Below are 26,149 nucleotides of genomic sequence, written 5' to 3' on the forward strand. Positions count from 1 at the left end.
TGGTTCACCTGTGAAATAGATTAAGATTAAAGAGTAGCATGTAATGTCAGCCTAAAAAGCTCAAACCTATCATAGCTTTTGGGGGCATTTATATGCATAGATAAATTTATGCATGCAAAGAGAGAGGGACTAGCTTATACACATGCATGTGTATGTAAAGTTTAAGCCTTCTTGCTGTTTTACTGAAGTCTGTTGGGTACTGCTGAGCTCTAAGGAAGCACTGAAGCATCATATCAACCCCCTTTCTCTCCCTGTGCTCAATGAGCATTTGCTCTATTGCTATAGCAGGTCTTGAGATCTTTAAGAATGCATTAAATTTTTTCCTCTTTGCCTAATGATGAGGGGGTAGTGCCCAGTTCTCTACTGGTGCATCAGCACATGCCCTAAGCTTCACAGGGAAGGTTTTTTAGGCATAAGGGACCACACATAGGAGCAGCACACTCCAAAAAGTTAGGCAGACGTGATGGTGGGCATCTACTCTTCCACCACTGCTCCTTTTCTCCCTCCACCTTTGCATGAGGAGGTGGACAGTCTGAAATTTTCAAAGCCTCATCTGAAAGCAAGAGGGAGGAAAAAAGTCATAAGCTATCCCATGAAAAAAAGACTACCTGAACTTTGTCATTTGAGCCTTCAGGAAGTGGGAATACATTACTCTGGAGCAGCCGTGGTTGATTTGTGAATGACTGGCTGCATTGGGACTGCAGCTGCTTGAAAATGAAACGCAAAAAGTGTTCACAGTGTTTTCTATGAGTATTTCACTGAAAAGAAATCAGCTTCTCAGAACTGCACACATTTTTTACAGTGGAGGGAAGGTCTTCACAGTGTTTCTAAGCAAAATTTTGCAAAAGCCCAACAGCTCCATGTTTTAAGAGGATAAGTGTCCAGCATTTCTTGATTAGAAAATGTGTTCCTACCACTCCTAGTAGTAAGACAAAATTTTTTCATTTTCATCTAAAGAGGCAGAGGGCAAGAGCAAGGATATTAATTTGCTGAGAGCTATTAAATAACATTTCTGTCACACAATTCTCATCCTGGATCCTATTTTTAAAAATTGTTTTCTAAACACTTTTGGCAAAATTTCATACCCGAGTCTGCTGCTCATATAACAATCAGGTACTTGAAATACTTTTTTTTTTTTTTAAATAGAATCATTCTTAGTGTAAAACTCTCTGAGTCATCTATGTGACTGAGGAATGAAAAGTGATGGATGTTTTTTTCCAGACTGCGAGAAATAACAGCCAGTCTAATGAATGCTGAAACATGTGTCTTTCCCAGGTGCTCAATCCTCTCTTTCTCTCCAATTTGCCTGCTAAATCTGCTGCATTTTCCGTTTGTTTCTTAATATTCAAGGATTATCTCAGATGCTCTCTTGGGAAATGTGGCTTCCTTAGGGTTATGGAAATAATTAGAAAAGATTACAGCCTGCTTTTTGAATGAGTCTAGATTTATTTCTGTTTTTCTTGTTGCTAATGAGAGGCTTGGTTGTTCTTACTTTGATTTAGAAAACATTTTTGCAGAAAGAAAAGTACAATCTAATCCACAATGTGAAAAAATAAATCTTTGAAAGTTGAAAAATCAACAGAAATGGCTGAATGGTTTTGATCAAATGAATATGCTTAAATTAAACATAGATAAATTTTTAAATAGAAAGGACTGAAATAGACTGGAAGTATTGATTCAGCTACCATGTCACTTGGAAAAGTCAGAAATTAAATGAACCATCTAGCAGGAGTGTCCCCAGATTTGTGATGAAACTCAAGTGAATTTAGTTCAAGTATATTTACTCTTGTCTCTGCCCCGATCCTGAACCTTTAATCAAATGAAACCTGCAGCATTTCTATAAGAACATGTGGACTTGTCTCTTTAGACGCATAGAACAGTTTCACCCAGAGCATATTTTCCTAATATACTACTTCAGACTTTCCTTATATAGTTTGTGAGCACTTTTATTTAATTACCAGCTACTTGATTTCAATGGCAATTTAAATACTTTCACAGTTTTAGGTAGATGCTCAAATACCATTTTGCCCCTGGTCCTTGCTCCTTGGCTCTGTGGTTTTGTATGCTGTTGGCTGATCTTACAGTTATTTGCCATCTTTTTCTGTCAAGAACTAGTCTTCCTTTTCATTAGTAATAGACAGTGAAATGTTACGTGAAATTAATCTTTATTTTCCCTGAGATCCTTAATTTTCTGTCTTCCTTAATGAAATGATAACTGAACGATAATTCTTGAAATGATCTTTGTATCTGAAGGTCCTTGGAATATGCCTACACCAACCAACACTATTAAGAGCCTTGAGCTAGGTGTAAATCAACTATCTGAGACACCAGACAAAATGTAGGTGTGACAGGCCCCGCACGTGCTAAACTCTTTGGCAGGGATAATGACCTGTAGTGAGAGCCATTCAGCTGTGTCTGAAGAGTTTGTGGTATCCAAGCTAACTTGATGAAATAGAGTACTCTATTACTCTATTACTGGAGTAAAGCTAGACAGGAGCAGAGGCTGGAATCTGGGATATCCAGCTCCAACAGACCTGTAAACGCAGGAAAGGGGTGGTGGACCATGGTGGACCAGTTGAGCTGCATCAGCAACGTACCCTTGCAGAGTGGAAGGTGGTGCTGCAAATTCATCAGTGTTAGCAAAAGCATAGCCAGCAGGTCTAGGGAAGGAATTATTTCCCACCATGAGGTACTCGTGAAGCTATTTCAAGGATACCATGTCCAGCTTGAAGACCCAGTACTGGCAACAAGGCAGTTACTGGAAACTGAAGTTTGGGGGCCCATAGGAGGAAGGAGTAGACGCCATACAAGGAGAGTCTAAGGCAACCACGATGGCTTAGATCATGGAAGAGAGAGCTTAGCAGCTTTCTTACTGCTGGCATCACCTGCCTAATGGGGGATATAGAGGAGATGGAGCCAGACTTCTCTCAGAGTTGCCCACTGAAAGGAGAGGAGGCAGCAGATGTGAATAGTGACAAGGGGAATTCCTACTGCATTTAAAGCAAAAACTCTTCGCCATGGGGGGTAACACATGCTAGAATAGGTTCTGCAGAGAGACTATGGCATCTCCACCCTTGGATGTTTTCAAAATGTATCTAGCCAAGACCCTGAACGACCTGACTTGACTTAACCTAGAGTTAGGCCTGCTTTGAGAAGAAGGTTGAACCAGCCACATCTGGAGATTTCCTTCAACTTAAATTACTCTCTGATTTTGTGCAAATTACTATTAAATCTATCCTGTCCCATCTCTTCTACCAGCATGTAAGAGCTTTATTGTCTGCATTGCTCCACTAGAGCCTTGGTGCTTTGTTTGGATTTTACCACCTCCTTCACTTTGATTCTGAATTAAAAGGCATATAACAGATATTTACTGCTGTGAACAGACAAGTGGCTACTCTTATTTTGAATTCCTTACTCTGCAATAACACAGAATTATTTTCTATCAATACAATTCTGGTGGTCACCGTTCTTTATCCTGGATTTTATTACATAGTCACTGCTCTCTGTAGGGGACGGCAAGTAAGTCTGTTACCTTAAGTATAACACCGAAAGGGAGTTTTGCTTCTCTGGATTATTTGTTTTGTTTCACCTTCAATTTAGCTGATCTTCTGCAGGTGGTAGTTTCAGGAGATGAGCTGGAATATTTTTTCTTAAAATATTCTTCTTGGACTGAAGAACATAAGCCTTGGCTTCACATGATGTCTAGAAATAATACCTAAGGCAACCAAGGATCTGAAACATGATAAACATCAGTCCACATTGTTTCAGTTGTTTATCAAAGCTACAGAATAAAACCTTAGCTAACACAGAATTTGCTGCTGAGGACCCGTGATCTGAATAGGTATTTTTGCACACAAGCTACGATACATACTTAAAGCAATTTGTGTCTCCTTTTTATCATTTAAATCCTACTAATTATTTTTAAAACACAGAGGATTGAATTTCAAGTTCTTTCACTTGCACTGACATGTAGTTTGAGGTTACATGGGGTTTTCTTTAAGCTTTTTAAGAAACCCATTAAAATGAGGGGGAAGATTTGCATTGGCTTTAATGGACCCAGGACAAACGCCCTAGTGAGCGTTTGGGAAAGGTGCCAGCCAGACACGCAGGTGTCGCTTTATTTACCAGGGATAGAAGCGCTGGTAGTGCAAAAGCCATTGCCAGACCACACAGCGTGTCACCCATGGGGGTGACAAAGAGGGTAGGGGTGTTTGGTCCTTCTTCCATTGACCTCCGTGGGGCTGCCTGGGACTGCTGCCTGCAGCCATGGCTTGGGGTAGGAGGTGAGCATCTGCCTCCCAGGGTGACATGGAGATCCCCAGCTCCCACCTGGAGCTGGCAGAAGGGGATGGAATCATATCATTTAATAACTAGCTGGGCAGCATGCGAGGCATTTCTTTCTCAAGGAGGTTAAAGTGTTTGGCCACTGCTGCTGGGGGCTGGTTCAGAAAGGCAGAGCCTGAGAGTTGGATCTAGCACCGTGCAGTGAAAGAAATGCCAGATCTTGCATGCTGAGTGTTAGGACGGCTTCTGGGGGGAAATTTTTCACGCTACTTCTGCCACAGTGTGCACCTTCTACACGGATTTAGCAAATGGAGATGGGGACATGCTGCTGAGGGTCAGGGCATGCCAGCAAAGACTCCAGCATTTGGGTACTGCACTGGTTTTAGCTGATGTTTTAAGGATAGGCTGTAGGAATAGATGTGACTGATTAGTTAATAATAGCAGAGGGGAGATAATGAGCTTTCTGACAGACTGAGAGCGATTAGTAAAATCCTTGGAAAATCAAATCACCTCTGATATTCCTTGGTATGAAGAGCAGGATGTCAGGGCTGCGGTGACCTGAGATGACGTATTATTTGATATTTTCAATATGTTTATTCTCATTAATCAGGAAAGTTGTTTGTTTTTTTGTTTTTTTTTTTTTTTTTCCAGCCTTGCTAAAGGAAAGAGGAAAGGCTAAGGGGGGTATGTCTGGGGTGTGTCACATTTGAGGATGATGTAACCATTTGTTCAGTTTCTTAAATGTCACCACTTCTTTTGATATTCTAGTATCAGGATCTGAGTGACTTTCCCTGTTGACAGCCAGGAAAAATTATTTGGAAAACAAAAGCAAATGACAAATTTTAAATATTAATGGGAGTCTGGCCAACATAGCTGCATGCCTCAGCCCTCCAAACTCAAGTGGACTAAAGATGTGAGAAAGGGAGAAAGACGGGAAACTGGTTTAGTGATGGGGTATCATTCAACCATCCATGTGCTAGAGGGAAATGAGGGACCTCCTGGTTTCCATCTTTCTGTGGCTGCAGAAGGGCAGGGAGGGAGGTGTCTGCCTCATTCCTGGTTCATCCTGTCCATTCCTTGTGGGACTCTTCTCCCACTGCCAGTGCTGGATGCCTCTGGGAAATAGGGGGTATGATCAATCTCTCTTCAGGTAGCAGGGTTATCTGGATGTCTCGCTGTGGAGCCAAACTGGGTTCAACTGCAGGAGCAAGCGAAGCTCGTTTCCGTTTTATGGGTGGAAGGTGAGGAAGTACTGATTTACTTAACCAAGCATTGATACAGTTTTGAGCAGCACCCATGACCGCTCTCAGAGGTCTGGTCCTATTCATCACATGGCCATGCAGACAAGCCTTCCTGAGCACAGAGCCATTGGGAGGCCACGGATGCTGTATGCTGGAAAAGCAAGGGCCCGGGAAAGTTGTAATGGAGTTCCTGAGGCTACTGAAGGGCTAACAGCCAGGAATTCTTCTATATGTATTTCCCAAAACTTTCCTCTCTGCCTGATCATGGCTTAGCTCTTTGGCATGCCAGACTGTAGCAATTTTTCAGGAAGAACAGAGATAAGGTATGTTCTGGGGAACAATGAATTCAAAGTCCAGACTGGGGAAGTACATCTGTGTCCTTTCACAAAAACAGGTGCATACAGAGGGAATACATATAAACAAATGAAAAAATCAGAAAAAAGCAGGCTTACAGCCAACATCAAGCCTCCTGTATCTCCACCAGCTGCAAGGGTTTTAACCTGCTATCTGCAGGAGAGAGCTGATGCTTATGACTATAACTGTTCATTGCACTGCTAATTCAGATCAGCATTGCACTGAGTGAACTGGACCTGCTGGCATAGAGGGGGCACGAAAATTTTGATGCATTGGTCTATCTATCTGTCTATCTACCTGTCTATCTATCTATCTATCTATGTCTGAACACATCTGTATTTTCTTGTCTGACCATATTTCACTGAGCAGCTGTGGGACCAGAGTCTTGATTATGCTGGTAACTGATTAAGCCTGTAACTGTATCTTTGACCTCAAAGAATTCATGCCCATCTACGTCTCTGGGGTTGAGAGGGAGATTTTTGTCTCACTAATTCGCCACTTCTCAAGCTACCTCCTGTCACCCCATGTGGAAGACATGAAATAGTAGACCAGTGTCTCTGCCGTGCTGCTATCCCTCAGTAGGATGTCGCTTGGCGAATTTATCTCAGGCTGCAGAAAAAAATTTAATGATAATTGTTTCTGTTTCAGCAGTTCTTAGTTTTGTTGCCTTTGAACTGTGTCTGGAAACAAATACCTTTCTTCTTTATTTTCCTCTTGGGACTGTCAGTAGATCTGCTTTCAGGTGGTTTAATGAGAAACAAGCCTCTGTTGACAATGTTTAAGGAACATGATTAATTGCGTGAGTCAAGGGCTGCAGCATGCCTCCATCTAATACCTAGAAGAGTAGAAGTCGGGGCAGAACTGTGCCCTTTCGGAAGCAAGGCTTTTCCTGGGTCCAAAAAAAGCCCAAATGTCCCCCTCTACACTTCCCTAGGCTCTAAGCTGCGACACTGCAAACGGGCAACTACTGCCCTGTTTGGGTGCCATCCCCACAGTCTTGCAGATTTGCCACGAGGACGTTTCTTTGCCTTGCAGACTTGGAGTTTTGGCTGCATACTGAATATCCAGGGGAGAGTGTGTTGGGCACTTTGCAGCAACCTAGCCACAAGGAAGCGAAAAGCAGCTTAAAAATCCTGTCTGCACAGAGAGGATCTTGGCTCTTCCAGCTCAGCTGAAAAGCAAGAAGGGAGGCTCAGATCAAGGGCTATAAGTCTAAGTGGGTTCAGGGACAAGCTGAGTAAGCTCATGGTCCTTGATCACCAGGACACGAAGCTGTGTTTCTGCTCAGGACTAGAAGCCCCTGGCTGTGGGATCATTCCTGTTTGCTAAAGCAGGGCTTGGCACAGCCCTACAAACAGGTATCATCACAGCAAAGGAGCCTAGCACCAGTTTGCCCTCCTCACAAGGGTAACTTAAGAGACTCAAAAATCCTGGAAAATAGTAACGGTAATTTGGGGATGATAGGGCCTTCAGGGCACTTCTTGTCCTACTCCTGCTTTGTTGACGCATGATTTTCTTGATGTCTCTGAGGTGGAGAAGATCCCATGAGAGCCTTAGGAAGGGTCCTCAATAATTCAAAGGCCTCTTTCATCCAGGAATCCACTCTCCTCAGTCCATAACAAAGATATTGCACGTATCAGGAGCTGAGTCAAAAGTGCCGGGAGGCATTGGCAGGGCTTGAACATTCTCTGACCCATCTCCTCACAGCATGCATGCCTACCCCACACCTCAGCATTCTCTTTACATATGGGTGAGTGCTCTTTAAATCCATTTATCATTTTCCCCCTCTCATGACAGCATGGCAAAATGGCTTAGTCTTTGTGTTTGATTGCTGGAGTAGAAAATGAATGGCCAGTTATGGTGCTGCTAGGTTAAAACTGGGGCCTCAGATTGTCAGCAGAAACATTGCCACTCATTTCCTTGGGGACCAAGTCTGTGCCATTGCCTGAAAGGGAATGATAACGCTTTGAGCTGGGTCCAGTTGGCCCCTGTTTTGCAAACCAGCTTCCAGCCCCTCGAGCCAGGCCAGAATTTTTCCAGCCCAAGGAAGTAAGTGTCACTGTCTCTGTACTATTTGGGAGCTGGGAGCTGAATCAGAGCAGTTCTTTCCAAGCAAGTGGAACTCCCAAAAGAGGTGGATAGATTGAGAAAGTGGTAATCCCCCCTGGAGAAATTGGAGAGAGGCACGTTTAGGGGAAAAATCTCTGTTTAGGGCTCTGTGCATCGTTAAATCATCGTAAGGGACCAGGACATGAGTCTTTACTTTTACCATAACTCTGGTTAGTTTTCCTAGGGCCAGTCTGAAGTAATTTAGTTCTTGTCACCAGACATATCCTGCTTCAGGAAAAAAAAAAAGCAAGCAGTAAGTCTGCAAAGATTTGCTGTCATTCACATTCAATTACTGGATGGACAGCATAATGGTGCTTAAAATGAATCATCTTGGCCAGCCTGAATAGGGGAAATGTGCTGAAAAAGGGGCTACTGAAAGGGCAACATTTTCTCTCTTGCCAGCACTGGCACCTATTGCTGTGAAAAAGTAGGGATTGTTATGAGGTAAGTGGGCGAGAAAACCGCCAAGCATTGGGTCTGAGGGAAAGGTGTGGCCAACACACTGTGTGTCTCAGTTGTGCTGGATTAACTGACCCTCGTGTACTTATTGCATGGCATTTTACAATGAGAAGTTATATTGCAAATGCTACTGAATCATGCAGTAAATTGTTCAGAGCCAGCTACAGATTTTGCTTCATCCACCGGGCATTCATTAAGGCTTGGGCCTGCAGCAGTGATTATTAGATAATTGTATCTGATTTATTCACCTGGTTGTATCATACAGAGTTATTTATGATTTTGGGAAGAGTGAACTTTGGCTGTAAAACAAGTCACATCAGATCAGTGAGGTTTAACATTCATTCTCTTCTTACATTGCACATGGACTGCAGAAAGCTCAGAAATCAAATCCATGAATATATATATTATTTCTTTATGAATTATATCCCCTGTAAATGCTATGGCATGCTTACAAAGCTTTGATTACTCATCCCACCCCGAGCTGAGAAACTGCTGATCCCCACAGAAAAAAAAGAAGACTTTGAAGTCTACCAACATTGGCATGTCATAGAGTGAATGAACCTGAAAGAGAAGTGCAAGCCCTTGCTTCTGATATAGTAGAAAGCTGGCAAGTTCCTACAGATTTTTACTCCCAGATGACATCAGATTCTCTCTGGCAACTTGCAGCTTGTCTAGCACTGCAGGGTAAATATAGCCATGCCACGCAGTGCTAGGACTGAGAGCGTCTTCCCATTCTTAATCCGGGAAATCAGCAAACTGCAGAGCAGACGATGCATGAACCTGCAAGGGCAGATCTGCAACCAGTGTGCGTTGGCATATCTCACATATAGTGGAGACAGAAGTTATGCTGATTTATACCCTTTGAGACTCTAGCCCAAGGTAATGGCATGTTCCCTTCTGACTTCAGTAGGAGCAGGCGCTTGTGTCGGGAGCGAGGCTTCCTTACACTACAGGAAAAACACAACTGGAACATGAAGTCCAAGGGAGAGAAGCATCAAAAGCTGCTTCAACAGCAGTGGTTAGATTTAAACACTGTGCACACCTTTAATGTTTCTCAGAGCCAGGTTTCAGATGTGTAAGTGCATTTTTTGTCTGATGCCAAGAAAACAGATGTGAGAGTTATTTCCTAACAGCCACAGGCATCATCACATGACTAATTCAGCATCTTCCAAAACTGGGTGCCTGCCTAGGCGTGCGACATAGAGGTGGGAGGAAATCATCTGGGTATGTACATTCCTTGTGGTAAGGCAAATTTAGCTCAGTGAAGCCCATGACTAACAAATACCAAGCACTCAAGATCTCAAATTATAAAATCGCAACACCTTGAAACCTGTTGATAAGCTTTTACAAAGCTTGTAAAATTTGCATGAAAAGGGAGCATTATAGGGCTCAGAAAGAAAATACCACGGTGGCCAATAGGTGTGTTCTTTAGATGTTCTGTTTTGTGATTAAGCCATAGTAAAATCCCTCTTAGAGAGTTAGTACTTTCTGCCATTCTAACCAGTCTAAGTAGCAATGCTAAAAATAAGTAACCAGCCTCTCTCTGCACGTAATTGCCCTGAAACTGATGTGAGAGTATCTGATGGTACCGCCCGCTGGCATGGAGCTGCGAGGAGATCACGCTCAGAACAAACTACTAACAGACCATTAAACTAAATTTTTTTCATTTTAAGAAAGTGTCTTAACTCTAATGATGGAACTGGAACACCCTCCTCTGATTCCCTTGTAATTTGTTATCCCCTAATTACCCAGCAAGTTACATCCTTCAGGGGATGCTCCAGCTGCCTCCTCAACTTTCTGCGGTACCCTGTACAGCTCTGCTGTTGGCTGCCTTCTTGTTTCTCCCTACCTCTTATCTCTTATCTCTAGCCAGAAACATAAATTTAACCCTGTCAACTCTGCAATGTTTCCTGAGCTACATCTGCATTGCAGAACCACCTCCTTCAGTCCAAGCTAAAATTTTCACAAGTCCTCTTTAAAATTCAATTTTTTTCATGGTGTCTTGCAAAGACATGACAGCTGCTAGGTTGCCAGTGGGCCACAACAAGAGTATGTGATGTTGACCAGCACTGTCTTCTTGTTTGTCTGTACCCAGCACCAATTTTCGTGTCTCTTGTCTCTTTTTTTTTTTTTGTATTTGGCTTGCTGGGTCTTTGGAATAAGGCTTGTCTGTGCTAGCTGTGCCCACCAAATGGCTCTTGTTTCAGGATTGCAGCTTACAAGTGCTACAGTAACACAAAGAGCAAATAACCATGGAGTAATATTAATAATGCAGTTGAAGTGTGTGTGTCTAATTTGTATGTCAAACTCACACTGAGAAGGCTCGTTGATCTATATTTGTGTAAAAGACAAGGTGCTTTTCACTGAAACTCATTCCTGAAAAGCCTGGTCAATACAGGGTGTTATATTTTGCTCACAGGCATATGGGAAAAAAAATCTCACCTTAGCGCAACAGTAAAATTAAATGCTTTCCCTTTGCCTTTTTTCATTTTGTAATAGAAATAAGATATATATTCACAATTCAAAAATACAGCTGATATGATCCAGCAGATCATGCTTTATAAATGTTTTTGGTCTCATGAAAAAAAAATCCCATGCAAATAGCTGATAAAAACATTGCAGTGGCTTCAGTATTTTTCAATGATAATAGACTACAAATTCAGGTTCCTGTAAGTGTCTTTTGGTCAGTTAGCTGTTGAACTGCCTGTGGTGTAGAGCTGTGCTATCTTTTTCTTTCTTTTTTTTTTTTTTTTTAATTTACTTTTTAGTTATATCAGTTAAGCTATGTAAGTCCTGCTTGAGAGGCAAATGAAAAAGGCAGGCTACAAAATCCCACCTATGCCTGGAGTCTATGGCCTTCTAGGCAAAGATGCAGTTAATATGCCAGGACTGCTGTGGGAATTTGGGGAGCCCCTTCATACAGCTGGTGGACCCTGACAGGAACAATGAGGTTTTTGCCCTGGGAATTGCTGTACTTGTCACTGCCTAAGTAACCTGCACAGACAGGCAAGCTGGGCCAGGTCTGCACCCAGCCAGAGGTGGTGGTGTGAACTCTGTCATGACCTACAGACGATGAAGGGCTTGGGGATGGTGCTTTTGCCAAAGCTGGGGGGAAGTTGTCCTCCCTGTTGTCTGAAGGACTGGAGAAAATGAAAAACTACCAATCTCAAAATAAAGAAAGGCAAACTGAAAAATATCACTGGGAGGGGGACAGAGGAAGCGAAGGACATAGGGCAGGTGTGTACTTGCTGACCATGTAAACTTGGCTTAGGGAATCATTCTAAGGTGGAGAAGTCAGGCTCTGGTAGAGTCCCAGGGATCTCTGAGGAGGGGGTAGCTGGGTTGGGGGATTTTACACATAAGGGGTATGTTATTTTTTCCAGTGACTTCTGATCTCTTGTGTTTTATTTTGTAAGGAAAAACAACAGTGTCTTTACACGGTCTCTGCAAAGGCTATTTATATCCACATGTCTGCTTGCTCTTCTCTGTCCAAGGCTTCACAAAGATATTTTGTAGGACACAAGATTCAGCCTTTTGGTAGAGGATGCACTTACACTCAAGAGCCAGGACTGCACCTGAGGAACACAGAATAGGAAAGGGGCTGTTGGGCAGATGTTGCACTGTGGTCGTATGCCAGAGGCCCCAGGGTTACAAGGCAGGTGCCTAGACATGGGCTAGACTCCAGATGCCCGTAGACCCCCTCGGAAATATTAGGATCTCCTAATAGCTAGGTGATGAGCATTGAGGACATTTGGACAGGTGCCATCACAGCTGCATCATTCCTTGCAAAGTTGAGTCATTACCAGTCTCATTTATAGAAGTGGCTACTTCAGGAGCATGCACAGCTTTACCCTGTTTAAATAAGCAAACTAGCTTTTGAAAGCAATTGTAGATGCTTGTGTTGCTGTCCTGCCACACCATTGCATACCCAGCGGTAGATTAATGTGCACAAGTCGAGTGGTCACTTCGGAAGAAACAGACTGTGCTGCTGTTCAGCAGCTGTCATCAGTTAGTGGCATCTTGCAAGAGAGGGGAGACTGAAAACCAAAGCTCATCAAAAGATAGAGATGAATGTGGCATTAGCATCCTCCATGACTACATTTCCTGTCCTTCCTCCTGGGGCTGTCTCCTCAGAGCTGTGACATCAGTGTGGATGCACTGCAGAGGACAATAAGGTGGTCTTCCGTGTCCTTCCCTGCTTGTAGCCCTCCATATCCTTTTCAGAGCCCTGACAAGGGAGGCAGCTCTTCTGCAAAACAGCCAAACGGGTTGGTTAGTTTAGCTTCTTCTCTCTTAAGTCCTTTTTAAAATATGTTCATGGGTGATAGGACAGTAATTCGCACATGTTTGTTGTAACCCTGATGGTCTAAAGGCATAAACAGGGCTTAGGAAAGATAATACGGTGAGGGTGCCTTGTAGGAGACTTTCAAATGAATAATACTTTTGATTAAACACAGAGATCACATCCCACTGGGTTTTACCAGTAAGTCTGCTTTAATCCTGAAAAATAATAAATCCATAGGAAAGCCTATAAGTGTAACCAGTGCTGTTTGTTATATTTTGGTCCAGAAGCATGTAATTCTTTTTAAAGGAGATGCCTTTAAAGGAGTTTTTGGATCAAAACTCGGAGGTTTCTTTTAAAAGTACTGCAGTGCCTTTGTTTAGGTAGCAGGTTTTTTTCATGCGGTGTATTTCATCATTTCTGCTCTCATGCATCATTTTTCAAATCTTCCCTCATCAAATTACCACAGCTCTAGGGGTCCTGAAGAAATGAGAGTAATCACTCACTGTAATTAAATGTTTCATATTTCATTAGACACTGCGTGCAATATGCAGCCTGGAGATCTCATATGAAACCTGCCATATTGTTATATATATCTCTCATACGCCTGATTGAATCAGTTGGGGCAAAGATTTATTTACCTCACAACTTTTGTGTTGCAGAGGTGATGTATTGTGTCAGGGAGGCTTTGTCATCCAAACTGGCAGCTGCCAAGAATGGCCTCACCTGTGTCTGAACATGACAGAAAGGGAGACAACACGAAGTCATGCTGTACTGGCAAGGGCCAGCTCTTCTTACCAAGATGGAGATAATAAAAAAGGACTGAAGAGAGACCCGCAAAAGCGCAGACCTTTGCAGTGCATCGTGGTGAGCTGGCAGTCCTCAGTCAAAGATTTGAACAGCTCTCAAGCGAAGCTTTGTTTCTTTGTCCAGGGCTCAGTCAGACAGGCTAAACAATTAGAATTGTCTGTGTAAGTCTCAGAAAGCTCTCAAGTAGTTAGGACTACTGGCATTAAATTGTATCACTGGGAGGATTTTGTGGTCTCGGATTTCAAAAGCTGAGGTGTCATTAGTGAAGTTACGGGGGTACTTTGAACGGCAATTTTCACTGTTGAAACATAAATTATTGCGAAGACTAAGAGATCTAGCTCAGAAATAAACTGAATAAGTGCCCACAACCAGCAACTCATAAAAAAAGGAGAGAGAGTGATGCTAGCTATAAATGCCTCATCTCCTGTGTTGGTCCTGAAGGGCCTGTTCAGGAGTTGCTGGGAAGTGATGCTGTTGCTCCTAAGGGAATGAGGCTCTTTACCACATTTACTTATCTCTTTGGATGTGTTCTTTAATTTCCAGATCTATCTTTCTTTATCGCCTGGATAGAAAATAGGGAAGGAGAAACACTGTAAGAGCCACATGAAATGTATTTATTGAAACCCTGATCTCCAGAGAGAGATAGAGGAAACCATGCGAGCCGCCCTGTAAAAAAAAATATAATTTAATAAGTTGCAACAGAGCAGGAAGTTCAACAATAACAAAAAAAAGAAGGGAGCCACAACTATAAAATTCACAATGAAAACAAAGATACCACATGAAATACCTATTCCAGCACAGAAGAAGAAATAAAAAGGGAAAGAACAACCATAAAGGAGATATATTAAAAATGACCTTAAACATAATGTTGAATCTATACCACCGCACTAGGTTGCTTGGGACCTGTATTTTGAGACATCAGCACATTAAGCTCCGGATATTGCCTTGGAAACCTGAGCTAGCGTTGTGTACTTGGACAACTGTGACCACGTCATTGCTCCTGAGGTCCAGTGTGTGCTAGTGAGAGGGTGAGCATTTTCCTCTTAGTGCACTGCCGAAGTCCTCAGTCTTTTTGTGCAGCAGAGGAGGCATCACACAGCTACAGGACATCTCCTAGACATCGCAAATCTCAGCACCCATCAGATCATGTCCTCCTGCAGCCCTGATCCACACCGCTGCCTGTGCTAGTGCTGGCTAGAAGGGATGTCATGGTCCAGCGAGGTGGCACTGAAGCCCGTCCGTGCTGCCATGCCTGGGCACGGCAGGGAACGCAGCTCAGTTACCTTCACCGCTCACTCCTCCGTAGGTTTATCACCCAGAGTGAGCAGTTGAAAAGGTCTTTCCCAGGTAGGAAACCCTATTTCCAATGTCAGTTCCATAATCAGACAGGGGAAAAAAATAATCAGTCATTTCATAGCTGAGGTGCGCATGTGCCATTGTCGCTGCCAGCAAATCCGGTGTGGGCAGAGACAGGGGCCAGTGTTGGGAAAGTTGCTGGCTCAGTGAGTAGTGACAAAATGCTAATTTTAACCGTTCATCCTTTTTTGAAGCATTTGAAAAATACATTGTGGGCAGATGTCTCATTTGTGTGAGGGGGTTTTAATAAAGTCTTTGCAGCTTTGCAGCTCTCGCTCCCTGCTTTGCTGAGCAGGCTGAGACCCAGTCTGGCACATGTTTCTTTCTATGGGACAAGCACCTAAACCCAGGATATTGTATTGGAAACCTGACCTGCCTTATACGGCCTCCCTGTATAATACTTTCGAGAAGAATTAAAAGGGCAGCAATGGTGAGGCTGTACAAATAATATGATGAATGCATGGGTATCTTTTTTCCTCAATGTTTATATCACAACACCCACGCAGATGAGTAACTGTGCTGAAGCACGTTATTAAGGTTGCTATATCAATTAATCAAAATGTAGGAAATGCCAGAAGGAAGATTGCCTGTATGCACTTACCTCTGTTGCTCTTATACCTTATGCAGCATGCACAGTTTTAAGAAGATCACATATTAATTTTCCCATATACCTATGCACAGGGCAGATGAGTCCCCGTAGTGAGCAATTATTCAGTGTTTTATTCCACCCTTGCTATTTAACATGAGGTTTTATACCTTATTTAGTACTCATCCATATAAATCCTGCTGTGAGGATGAAGTTATTACCTGCTTTATAGGCTTTTCTGTGGTACTTACCATTATGAAGCCTGAATGTTTCACAAACAATAATGAATATATTCTCCTACTAGCTCTGTAGGATGATGATAAGACTTATCTCCATCTTAGAGCTGGCAAGTTGAAGCACAGGATGATTAAGATCAGAAGTATTCCCTAAGTTTAGACACTTATTTTTGAGTATATGGGATACTAGACCGTTTATAGGCATTTTATGTCGTTATTGGAAGAACATTTTTTTCACCCTTGAGGTTGGTCTATCTTGCACATTAGATACCGTTGAAAATAACAGATTGTGACTATGTACCTGAAGTTTGTACTACGCTGTAGTTGCTGCCCAGATTACAACAGGGTCTTCCTTACAGTCCCCTGCTTTTGGGTTAGGTTTATTTTTGGTCCTCTTAGGTGAAAGATGATTTTTTTTTGTGGCTAGTAGAAGACAAACAGTGAGCACTTCCAGCTTAGGGCTTAGATCCTGAGCCATTCATCCCAACTCCACTTTGGAGTCAGGGCATTTTTCTCCATGCTAAAACTCCAGTCTCTCCCGTTGAGCTCCTTGTGCCAGCTGTCTTGGTCGGTCTACCAATATTTCTGAAGCCTTCAAACATAGCCAAGAAAAAATACCTGAGCAAGAAAACCACTGTTAAAAGGCAGTATTGGCATGAAAACAAATAGTTACAAACTTCCTATGAAGACATTTAGGCTGTAATTTAAAGGAAGATGCATAAACATCAGAGAAATTTGCAGTGGTCTTCTACCCAGAGAATGGGCAAAGAAAGGTGCTTTTAAGATGCAGGTGAGTGAGATCCCAGATGAGCAAGCACATATCACTCCAAAAGCTGGGGTCCCTTTCAGTCCCGTGGACACTGTCCCTTGCTCCTGCCTCAGCTGAAGCAGTTTCCTTGGTCTCATCAGATCCCTTCCATCCCAAACAAGGTGGTGGAGGTTGCAGGGGTGCATGTAGCACAGCTGGGTGGATATTGGCTTCTTTGGCTTGTATCTAGTGTTCATGGCTCTGAGTCCCTGGTCATGGCAGGCAAAAGGGTGAGCTTCGTTCCCCCACCGGACTTGGTCACTCAGCTACTGAAGGTGGATGGACAGGGGACCGAAGAGCTCTGCAGGTGTGAACACACCGTGGTGTGTGGAGGGCAGGTGTTGCTTAAATAGTCTTCAGGATTTCAGCTGATAAAATCAAGGTCTCCACTCGATAGGGGTGATTTTTTAAACTTACAAGCTGGACAAATTTGGGAACAGTTGCACAGTATGGTGGAAAGCTGATGCGTAGGGCGAAAGTAGCCTTGTCAAATGTTTCCCAAATGTGACAGGACACCCTGAGATGCTCAGAGCAAAGGTGTCAAGAATATTTTTTTAACAAAGACAAAACACTACATGCGACAGAGCCCATCCCCATGCTGGCTACTCTTCAGACAGTGTGGAGAGGACTGCCAAGGGAGAGAGGCAGCTGGACCACATTTTGACATCACAACCCCTGCATCAGAGATGCAGAGATGTGGAAATACCTCCTATGGGCTGCAGCAAAGAGAAGCAGGACAGCAGCATCATTCAAAGCAATGCAGAATCACTGGCAATCTGAGAACATTGGTTATGTACATCAGCGGGTGCTTGTTTGTCCAGTTGCCAGGTGAAGGACAAGCCCCAGTGCCTGCCTGCATGGCCCCAGCTCTCATTTGGATCTGCGGGGCAGGAGCAGCCACTCTGCGCAGGTCTGGGGCAGGTCTGGGGTCCAGCAGCCACAGCTGGAGGGGGGGGGGGGGGGGGGGGGGCAGGATTGTCTGGGCAGGCAGACCATTATTACCATGTGAGTGAGTCCCTGCAAGGCAGTGGTGCCCCAGGCTTTCAGGTGCATTGTAGAAGCCATCTGAAAGCGTGATCCCACCTTTAAATTACAAACTTGCTGAGTGCCAAGCGGCAAGGACACATGCACAGGAAGGGAGATGTTTAATACTTTCTTCACAGAGGTATGAACCCTCATTTCCCACATCTCAAGAGGCTGTCCCAGCTGATGTCCCTGCTCAAGACTATAGGAAAACTGGTGGCACCCTCCTCTCCCCTGTGGTTGGTGCTGCTTCAAGGCAAAGAAACGGAGCTTCACCTGGTGAGCAAAAGAAGGGCCACATGGTGAGGACTCAGGGAAGGGAAAATCCCAGCCTTGGTTGCCAACACTGTTTCTATGTTTCACCCATGTCTGTTCAATGTAAAATGCAAGAATAATGCAAATTTTGTTTAATTTGTACTTAATTAAACTTCAGTTAATTCACCTGCACCACTAAATGCTTTTACTGGATCTAGATCTGAGTCATATTGCAGATTCTGACCAGGTAGTGACTGGGAGAGGAGTCTTTGACAATATCCTCTAAATGCCTTTTTAAGATAAAAATCAATTTTTTTCTACAAGCAGAGTAAATTACTGGGCTTTGTTCCTGGCACAATGAATATAAAAATAACCTGGCCGTAGTCTCAATCTATAAACCTATAGCAAATGAGAAAAAGAATTGCTTTAAAGTAGATTTTTTATAAAGCATGTACTTGGGATGGCCTGAAATGAAAAGGAATTGCTTTATCTAATCTTGCCAGGAAAAGCATTTCAGCACAGAGGAGTATGAAAGTGAATACTTGACCCTCCTTGGAGGCCAGTTTCCATACGGGGTCAGGCAGAAAGACAGCACCTGATGAAGGCTGAAGATAAATCCAGGATAAAACATGGAAGCTGACTGAGAGTTCAGGCTTTGTGGTTTATACTTGAGCCTTATCACTGCTGAAAGAAAATTGAAGTGATTATATAGTACTTTGAACTTAATGGAAAGAAGAAAGATAGCGAATGGTTGATTACATCTCTTCTTGAAGTCATTCAAGTACAGGCCATTGCCCATTAAACTGTTGCCAAGGCAGCATTAGCTGGCAGCTAGATAGCTCAGGATCCCTCCTCTAGCCTTCCCTGGTAAAGATTAACCATATCATCTCGCTTGCTTTCGTCTCCAGAGCAGGACAGAGCAAAAGCACGGCGGGAAGTTTCAGTGCCTCTCCATTGCGTTCAGCCTGGGTCCAGAGCAGGCTGCAATGAAAACAGCAGGATGCTTGTGCTCCCATGGGAATGGGGCAAACTGGTTCACAGGAACACAAGAACAACCCTCCTACATTTCTGTAAAATGAGTCGCAAGCCATAGCTCTCCAAAAGTTCCCTAAGAGTAAAATTACCAAGAATTACTGGGTTTTTTAGGAGACTCTCACATGGCACTGAGGCCTGGCTCATGATTGAGAACCCTCGTGCTTGGCAGGGTGCCTCATGTAAGAGAACAGCTAGAGACAAGTGTGTGCTGGGTGCCCCGAGGTGCTGCAGGAAGGTGTTTTCCTGGGACCTGATACGAGGACACAGCTAGGAGCAAAGGTGGCGAATTTTAGCCACTGCTAAGAATAAAATAAATTGTCACACAAGTTACGTAGCCATCACTAATTCAGACCAAATAGGCTACGAACTTACTTGTGGTGGAACTTTAAAAGACGTAATGAAACTGTAGTAGAGCGGAGAGACAGCAGAAAGAGGACCGGCATTATAGTGACATTGTGACTGTGGTCAAATCACTGCATCTTCCTTTCGCAGGTTTGTCCCGTATGGTCAGCTCAATGCCTCATAACGGCACCTTTCATCAGCATTAATTATGTGACTGCAGAAAATGCTGCAGCTGGCCATGAGGTGTCCTCCACGGCTCTGCAGAAAGCTTGTATGTGTTCACAGAAAAATGCTGTCCTGCTGGGAGAAAACAAAACTGAAGCTTGCACTGGACTCCACATCTCAAAGAGCAAAAGCGCTCAGTGTTCAAATGATGGGGAAGAGAATAACTTTGTGCTGAAGCAGGCAGAGCACTAGTGCTAAAGATGGTGCCTAGGCATGAATCTGAGCTTATGAGCAGCAACAGCGAAGATTTGAGCCTGTCAACCAAAAAGAGCAAGCGTGAACACACCCACTTTCACACAAGGAACTAAAAAGTAGTTTTGATCTTGCTAACATTGGGTTGTACTGTTTGTACAATACTTGGAGCTGATCTAGCAGTCAGCGATGTCCTCTTGCCTCCTGTTTCAAAAGAAGGGCACAAAAGACACTTGCACTACGTTTCATTCTAAAAATAGCTAAACTTGGGAAACTAATGAGAACTTTATTATTCTTCCACTGCAGAAATATATCAAAAAGAGAGAGATTGCTGGCGTGCATATAGGTTAATATCAAATTTAGCCACAGGAACCAGGCATTTTTATATGAATCCAACCAACCAGGAAGGTGCAGAAGAGGCAAAATTATTCTTCATACAGAAAGAGAAAAATCACTTCCAAGTGGTACATTCTTGCTCTGCTCTCACTAATACCGAGATAAATGGGAGCTTGTTTAGTGGAATAGAAAGAGTGTCTGGGAACTGTTTAGATACACCAGCACTGCTTTTGAAGGGAGCGCAATACCATTTTCTTCTCATGTTTACAACGTGCCCAAGTTGTCGCATATTTCTTACTGAATTCAGAGTGCCATATGCTAAAATGTTTCAGAGTATGAGAACAGCCTACTCTTACCTTAGAGCAACACCACCAGTGCCTCACAGTCATGGTCCCCAGAAAGGCTCCAGCTCCTTCTTCTGCCCTCCCCAAGTCCTCCCTTCTCAACTCCTTGCTGCGCCCCTCCAGCAGGTAGCCGGAGGGCTTGGCATTCAGGTCGGATGTGCTGGCTGGTGGAGGAATTGGTGCCCTGAAAACTTGCCTTCACTGAAGAAATTAATCTTCTCCTCTAAGTAGCTACTAATTTTAACAAAACTAGGAATTAAGACTTTCTGTCCCTGTATCAAACATGATTGCAGCTGGCAGTGAGCTCAAAAACTCAGAGGAAGGATGGCCCAAGAGAAAGGTAATAAAATCTTGTTTTCTTAGGAAACTGGTGAAATAGGGATGCAAATAACCAATTTGCCTGCTCTTCAGTTGTGAACTGTCAATGCAGGTGTACTTCCTGATTTTTAGTTATGAAAAGATGGCAGTTCTTTAAAGGTGGAAAAGAAATATATATGGGCATGTGTATGCATAAGCACGTAGGAAAAAATGATGGAATAACTTAAAAACTGAGTTTAGACACTGAAGACAAAGAACAAGCTTTCTGGAGGCAAGCTCAAACCAAACTCCTGGTTAGAGTCTTTTCTGGACTTTATGGAAAAGATGATGCAGATCTAGATCCACATTCAAATGCATTAATTCAGTAATGAACCTAATGTGGCTGACAGACCCTGACATCCCTAATGTGCAGAAAACTTTGCTTTTCACCAGAGACAGAAGCTAAAAGTCCCAGCACTAAGACTGTGGCTCCTTTCTCATGATGACTTTCTTGGTCTTACAGTCATACTTGCACTTCCAGAAAACATTAACAGATCTCTACTCCTAGAAGCCAATACTTACTATTGCTTCTGAAAAAAATTAGGTGTTTGTGAAACTGCTGTGGTCCTTGGCTCTGTTCAGTTAAACAATGTGTTTTTAAACACTGGAGGTGTTTCAGGGTGTTGTCCATGTAGCAAGAGCTTCACCTTGGCGCAAGAGTCAAAGGAGGCACAAGACTTCTGTTGCTTAAACCAACCTCACAAGTATTTCAGGGTGAAAAGTTGAAGAAGGAGCAGTCAAAGACACTTATTCCTTCTCTGATGGCACCTTTGCAATGCCGGGTACATCTGTGCCCACACAAAAAGAATTGTAGCTAACCTCTTCCCATCCTGGGTGCTGGGTCACACTCCCCACAGTGTGGAACCTCTGAAGATGGTACCAGAATCTCCACCTTAAGTGCTGCTGAGCCTTCACTATTGCTTTTCCCTGTGAAGTGTTTTGAGCTGGGCCATTTTCAATCAAAATCTGTACTCAAAAGCTCTCTGCTGCCTTGGAAAATGCTCTCCAGAGCAGCCATGCTTCCCACCCTATCCCATCCCACCCCATCTCAGTGGGAGCCTGCAGAGACTGCCTGTGGGTAGCTCGTACCAGAGCTGTGCGTAGGCAGTGGGTGCACTTGCTGGAGATGTTTGAGTGCAGGGGTCCCGGGTGCCCAGGAGGTTGGCTTTAGCTGGGCTTTCCCCCAGGGCTTCAGCATCTGTGCTGTGTCTGGCACACCCTGGGGCAGCTGGGGCTGCCCTCTGGTTGCAGAGTAGGCATAACCCCCCATAATGCTCCCTCTTAGCATTTTCCTTGTTAACGTACTTCAGCTCCTTCTAAACCATTGATGTGTCCAACGAGCTCAGAATTACTTGGCAATAAGGAGTTAGCTTGGCTTACCTGCTTCTTTCTTTATATTTGACTTATTCCCAGACCTGCAGGACTCTTCTTTGTTTATCTACGCACGCATATCCCTGTTACGTAAATGCAAACAGGAAAATGAGTAGGTGTGTGGTAAGTGAACTCCTGCATCAAACTGGCATCCCTAATTATTTTGTCAAGTCATTTCCCAATGGGAGGATAATGAAAAGTGAAGCATTAAAGTTAATGAAAAAAATCAGGTTGAGAAATCAAGCTCTGAAACAGGAAAGATATTCCTGAAGTGAATGTTGCCAACTGTAGAACAATTACAATCTCTGTGGTCTTGCTACATGTTGATGATAAACACTTCTCACAGAAAGCAGAAAGATAAGTGGGATGGAATTATTTCTGCAGTGGGATCTCTGATTTAGGGGAGATTTCCTGGGATTTGAATGCTCTATTTTTTAATCTTAATGGTAATTGTTTACTTTCATTTTTCTGCTGTTTTAGAGGAAGAAGGAGGGAAAGAAACATTTGAACTACTTGGCACTCATAACACATATGCTCCGTTGGCTTCATCTGATCACGAAGGTTACAAGCTCCACCAGCTGCGCCAGGAGAGCTAGTAAATTTTCTAAGTTAAATGAAGAGATTAGGTTTGCTGAACATGCAAAAATCTATCATCTTTGCCAATGGAGCTATTAAACTCTTTGATCCACAGCTGTTTGGCCTGAAGTCTCTCACAGGCAAGCTGATCTTCATTCTCCATCCTGCCTTTTGCCAGGTACAATTCCCAAAAGCATCTGAACCCCAGGGGAGCCCAAGTCCCCATGACTTGGATCTTTGTGTGCTAAGGTCTGCACAGTGGGATTTGTCCCACCTGGTGTTAGCTCTCAGACACAGTACTTTAGCCGGCTCCCTAGCTCTCCCTGTAATCAGCAGAATTGCCTGTGAAGACAGCAGGCTGGTTTGCCTTCGTGTGGGATGAGCACACCAGGTAGGTAGGAGTGCTGAACCAACCATCTCCTTTCACCTATCATGGGGGAACCTGGTGAACTAGCTTCCACTTGATGCCCTGTGTTGGTCAGGTGAGGTGAAGTCCACCCAAAGGACTAACCTAGATGATGGACAGATAAGCTGGCCAGATGTGTGCCCATTTCAACACCTGAGTGTGTCTGCAATTCACTAGCTGTGTGTCTTTACATGTAAGTCCTTTGAGCGATGTGAGCCAAGCCTCATTTCACCACATGACCTTATGCACAAGGACACGTGTATTTCTCTTCCAGGGCTTCTAAGGAATTATTATCTGTTTATAACAAAGATCATACAATAGGTTGCATTCCTGACTCCGGGAAAAGGCAAACTCTTTACTTTAATTACTATTTATTACAACTTCTTAAGGGAGCAAGGCTCATGCTGTTGCTCTGCCCGCCTATCTTCCTCTCTGTCAAGCCCTCTTAATAAGCTCATTCTCTCTTGCTTGATCCCTCCATAGCCTCACAAATACTCAGTTTTCAGATGCCCGGTGACATGGTTTTAACATAAAAGGTGGACTATCTCCATACCCCAGATTCAGCTACAGCTTATAGGTTAGGGCCCTTGCTTACGAAATACAGAAAAATACAGGTTTGAGCTTTCCAGGCTAAGGAGGGTACTCAGCCTGCCTCACCCATTGCCTGGAAAAGTACTTTAGACATTAAGCTATTAAATCAAAAACTCCCTAAAAGTCTCCCTACCTCAGTTTCTTAGAATAAGAAAGCACACCCTTGGATCTAGTCCTTAATGTAGGAGTCATGTATCCTACCTTTAGTCCTTTGTAAGACAGGCTTCTGGTCACCTGTACCCAGATGGATATTTTAGGTACCTAAATCCAGGTATCATGACAGATTTCAAAACCACCTTTCTGATTACTGCATCCTTTTATCTTAAGGGTGTCTATTCATCCCTTCCCAGGTGTGATAAGTGAGGAAGTCCAGACTCGATAGAAAACAGGAGATGCCTTACCAAAGATGGAGACAGGCACCATCAGGTATACACACCTTCCCTCCAGTCAGTACCACCCCAGACATTTCTGAGGAAACCAGGACTGGAAGGTGAAGTCTGATCCCTAGGAGGACATTTGTGCAAGGATACCGTTTTTTTGAACCCAAAATGTTCATTGGGCTATACACTCTACTTAACCAAGACATTAGTATTTCAAGCACACTAGAGCTCTTGATTTGTTAAGCAAGTCAAACTCCCTCAGCCTCTGGACACAGAGTAGCGTTTTTCATCTTACCTCCTCCACACAAATTTCTCTCTCCTGAATGTGGGTTACTGGTCTTCTTCTTGATATTCTAAGTAACACTGATTAGTGTGATGTGAAAGTCTGTGAACATTTCCCTACATCTACTGGAAGTACTTTCCAGAACAAAGTCTAGGATGACATTTGCATTTCGTACAGCCATGTCACCCTGGTGACTCATAGTAACTCCTGTAAGTGAATAAAATTCCCTGTTCTTTCTCCTTCTCTGTCACTTCCCCAGACTCCTGCAGAAATGTAGTGGTGAATTCCCTGGGTGAATCCCCAGACTACTGCAGAAATCCTGCTGTTAGATATTAAAGGGATGATCTTGAAATGGGTGTTAAATTTCACACTACTAGTATTATTCCAGACTTGCAGGTTATCTGTTTCTACCTGTACCATGCTCAGATGTCTTTCTGTGGCGAGTTGTCTCCTGCAAGTGGCTAATGAGCAAATTTTAACACACACCCACTTTTTCAAACATAGTCCTTGATGGAAGGAGCTGGAAAGATCCTGGTTCCCCTGGAAAATACTAGAAGTTCTCCTTCAGCACAACCCGTTGCCATCCCCATTTAAAGCCATTTCTTACTTTTTTGCTACAGCTTGTGTGCTTTTCCTCCCCCCCCTCCCCGCACCCCCCTTAACTAATGATTTCCCATATCATGAGTCCTTCTCTGATGTTCAGATAGCTTCACTCTGCTGCAATTACCTTCCTTAAAGCAATCAATCAGCTCTCTTGTAAGGAAAGGCATGAGGCTGGCCTGGTACTGTCCAGCTGGCAGGCCCAGGCTGTTGTTCTTTCTTTGATTTTTCATTAATCATCACATCATTAATTATTGCTTTCCTTTAAAGTTCGCCCCATACTCTTGCATACTATTACAATCAAGGTAACGTGCCTTTAGATGCAAGTTCACTTTCTTAATTACAGTTACTATATTTGCTGTTCTCAAGTCATGTGGATCCCTCTCCTTCACGGCTTGACAAAATTATTTGGAATGTCTGCCAGGTCTCTGAGTGTCCTGCGGTGAGGGATTTGCTCCCCGCTGGCTGAGTGCATCCAGCTCTCTGCATTTTGCTTCTCCCTCGAGGAGGTATTTTAAATTTCCTGACACTCATCCCATATCTGTCCTCCTTTTCTCCAGATTTCAATGTTCTTACCGAAAACCAAAGCTGAGTTTCATTTAGAATTTTCACACACCTACGCCAGCTCTAATCCTCTCAGCATAAAAACATCACTTCTTTTCTCCTTTAAAATCTTTGTGTTTCAATAGCTGAATAACTTTTTACGGTTTCCTTTTATTATTACTATTTAATTTCCTCTGCAAATTTCTAACTCTGTTTGACTTTTGGCAATGTTTAGTCCAGCCCTGGCCTCCAAAATGAAGTTTTCTTTGCTGATTAGCTTTTTCTTCCTTTCCAAATGGGTGCTGTGCTGAACTTCCTAAGGTAGCTCTCCATCCATTTTGGTCTGTAGCCCCTTCCTGCAAGTTTTCTTCCTTCCCTTGTGAAGTGAATTCTAGAGAGCTCTTTGCAGCTTTTATTGAAAATAAATTATAGGTCTCCTTCAGCTGAAGTACCTTACAACATTTTGGCCTAATTGCCTTCAACAGTTCACCTTCTGAAATCTGTGCTTTCGAAACTGAAATTCTGACTTGTTTTTGTATATGCCTCCGTTTCATCTAAAACGAATCAACTCAGTTTAGGTAATGGCTCAGTTTAGCTCTGAAATTAACGTTAGTCTTTCCACTGGCTGTAGAAACTTGGATCTGCCCTGTTTAAATGTTCTCCAGGGCTGAGGGTGTAAACACAGTATTATGGGCCACGGTTTCAGCTGGTTTAAATTGCTAAAGCTCTGCTGGACTCTGGCCAGTCAAGTGGAGTCTCCCTTGT

The sequence above is a fragment of the Vanellus vanellus genome (genome assembly GCF_965231255.1).
Source record: "Vanellus vanellus genome assembly, chromosome: Z".
Taxonomy (NCBI): Eukaryota; Metazoa; Chordata; class Aves; order Charadriiformes; family Charadriidae; genus Vanellus; species Vanellus vanellus.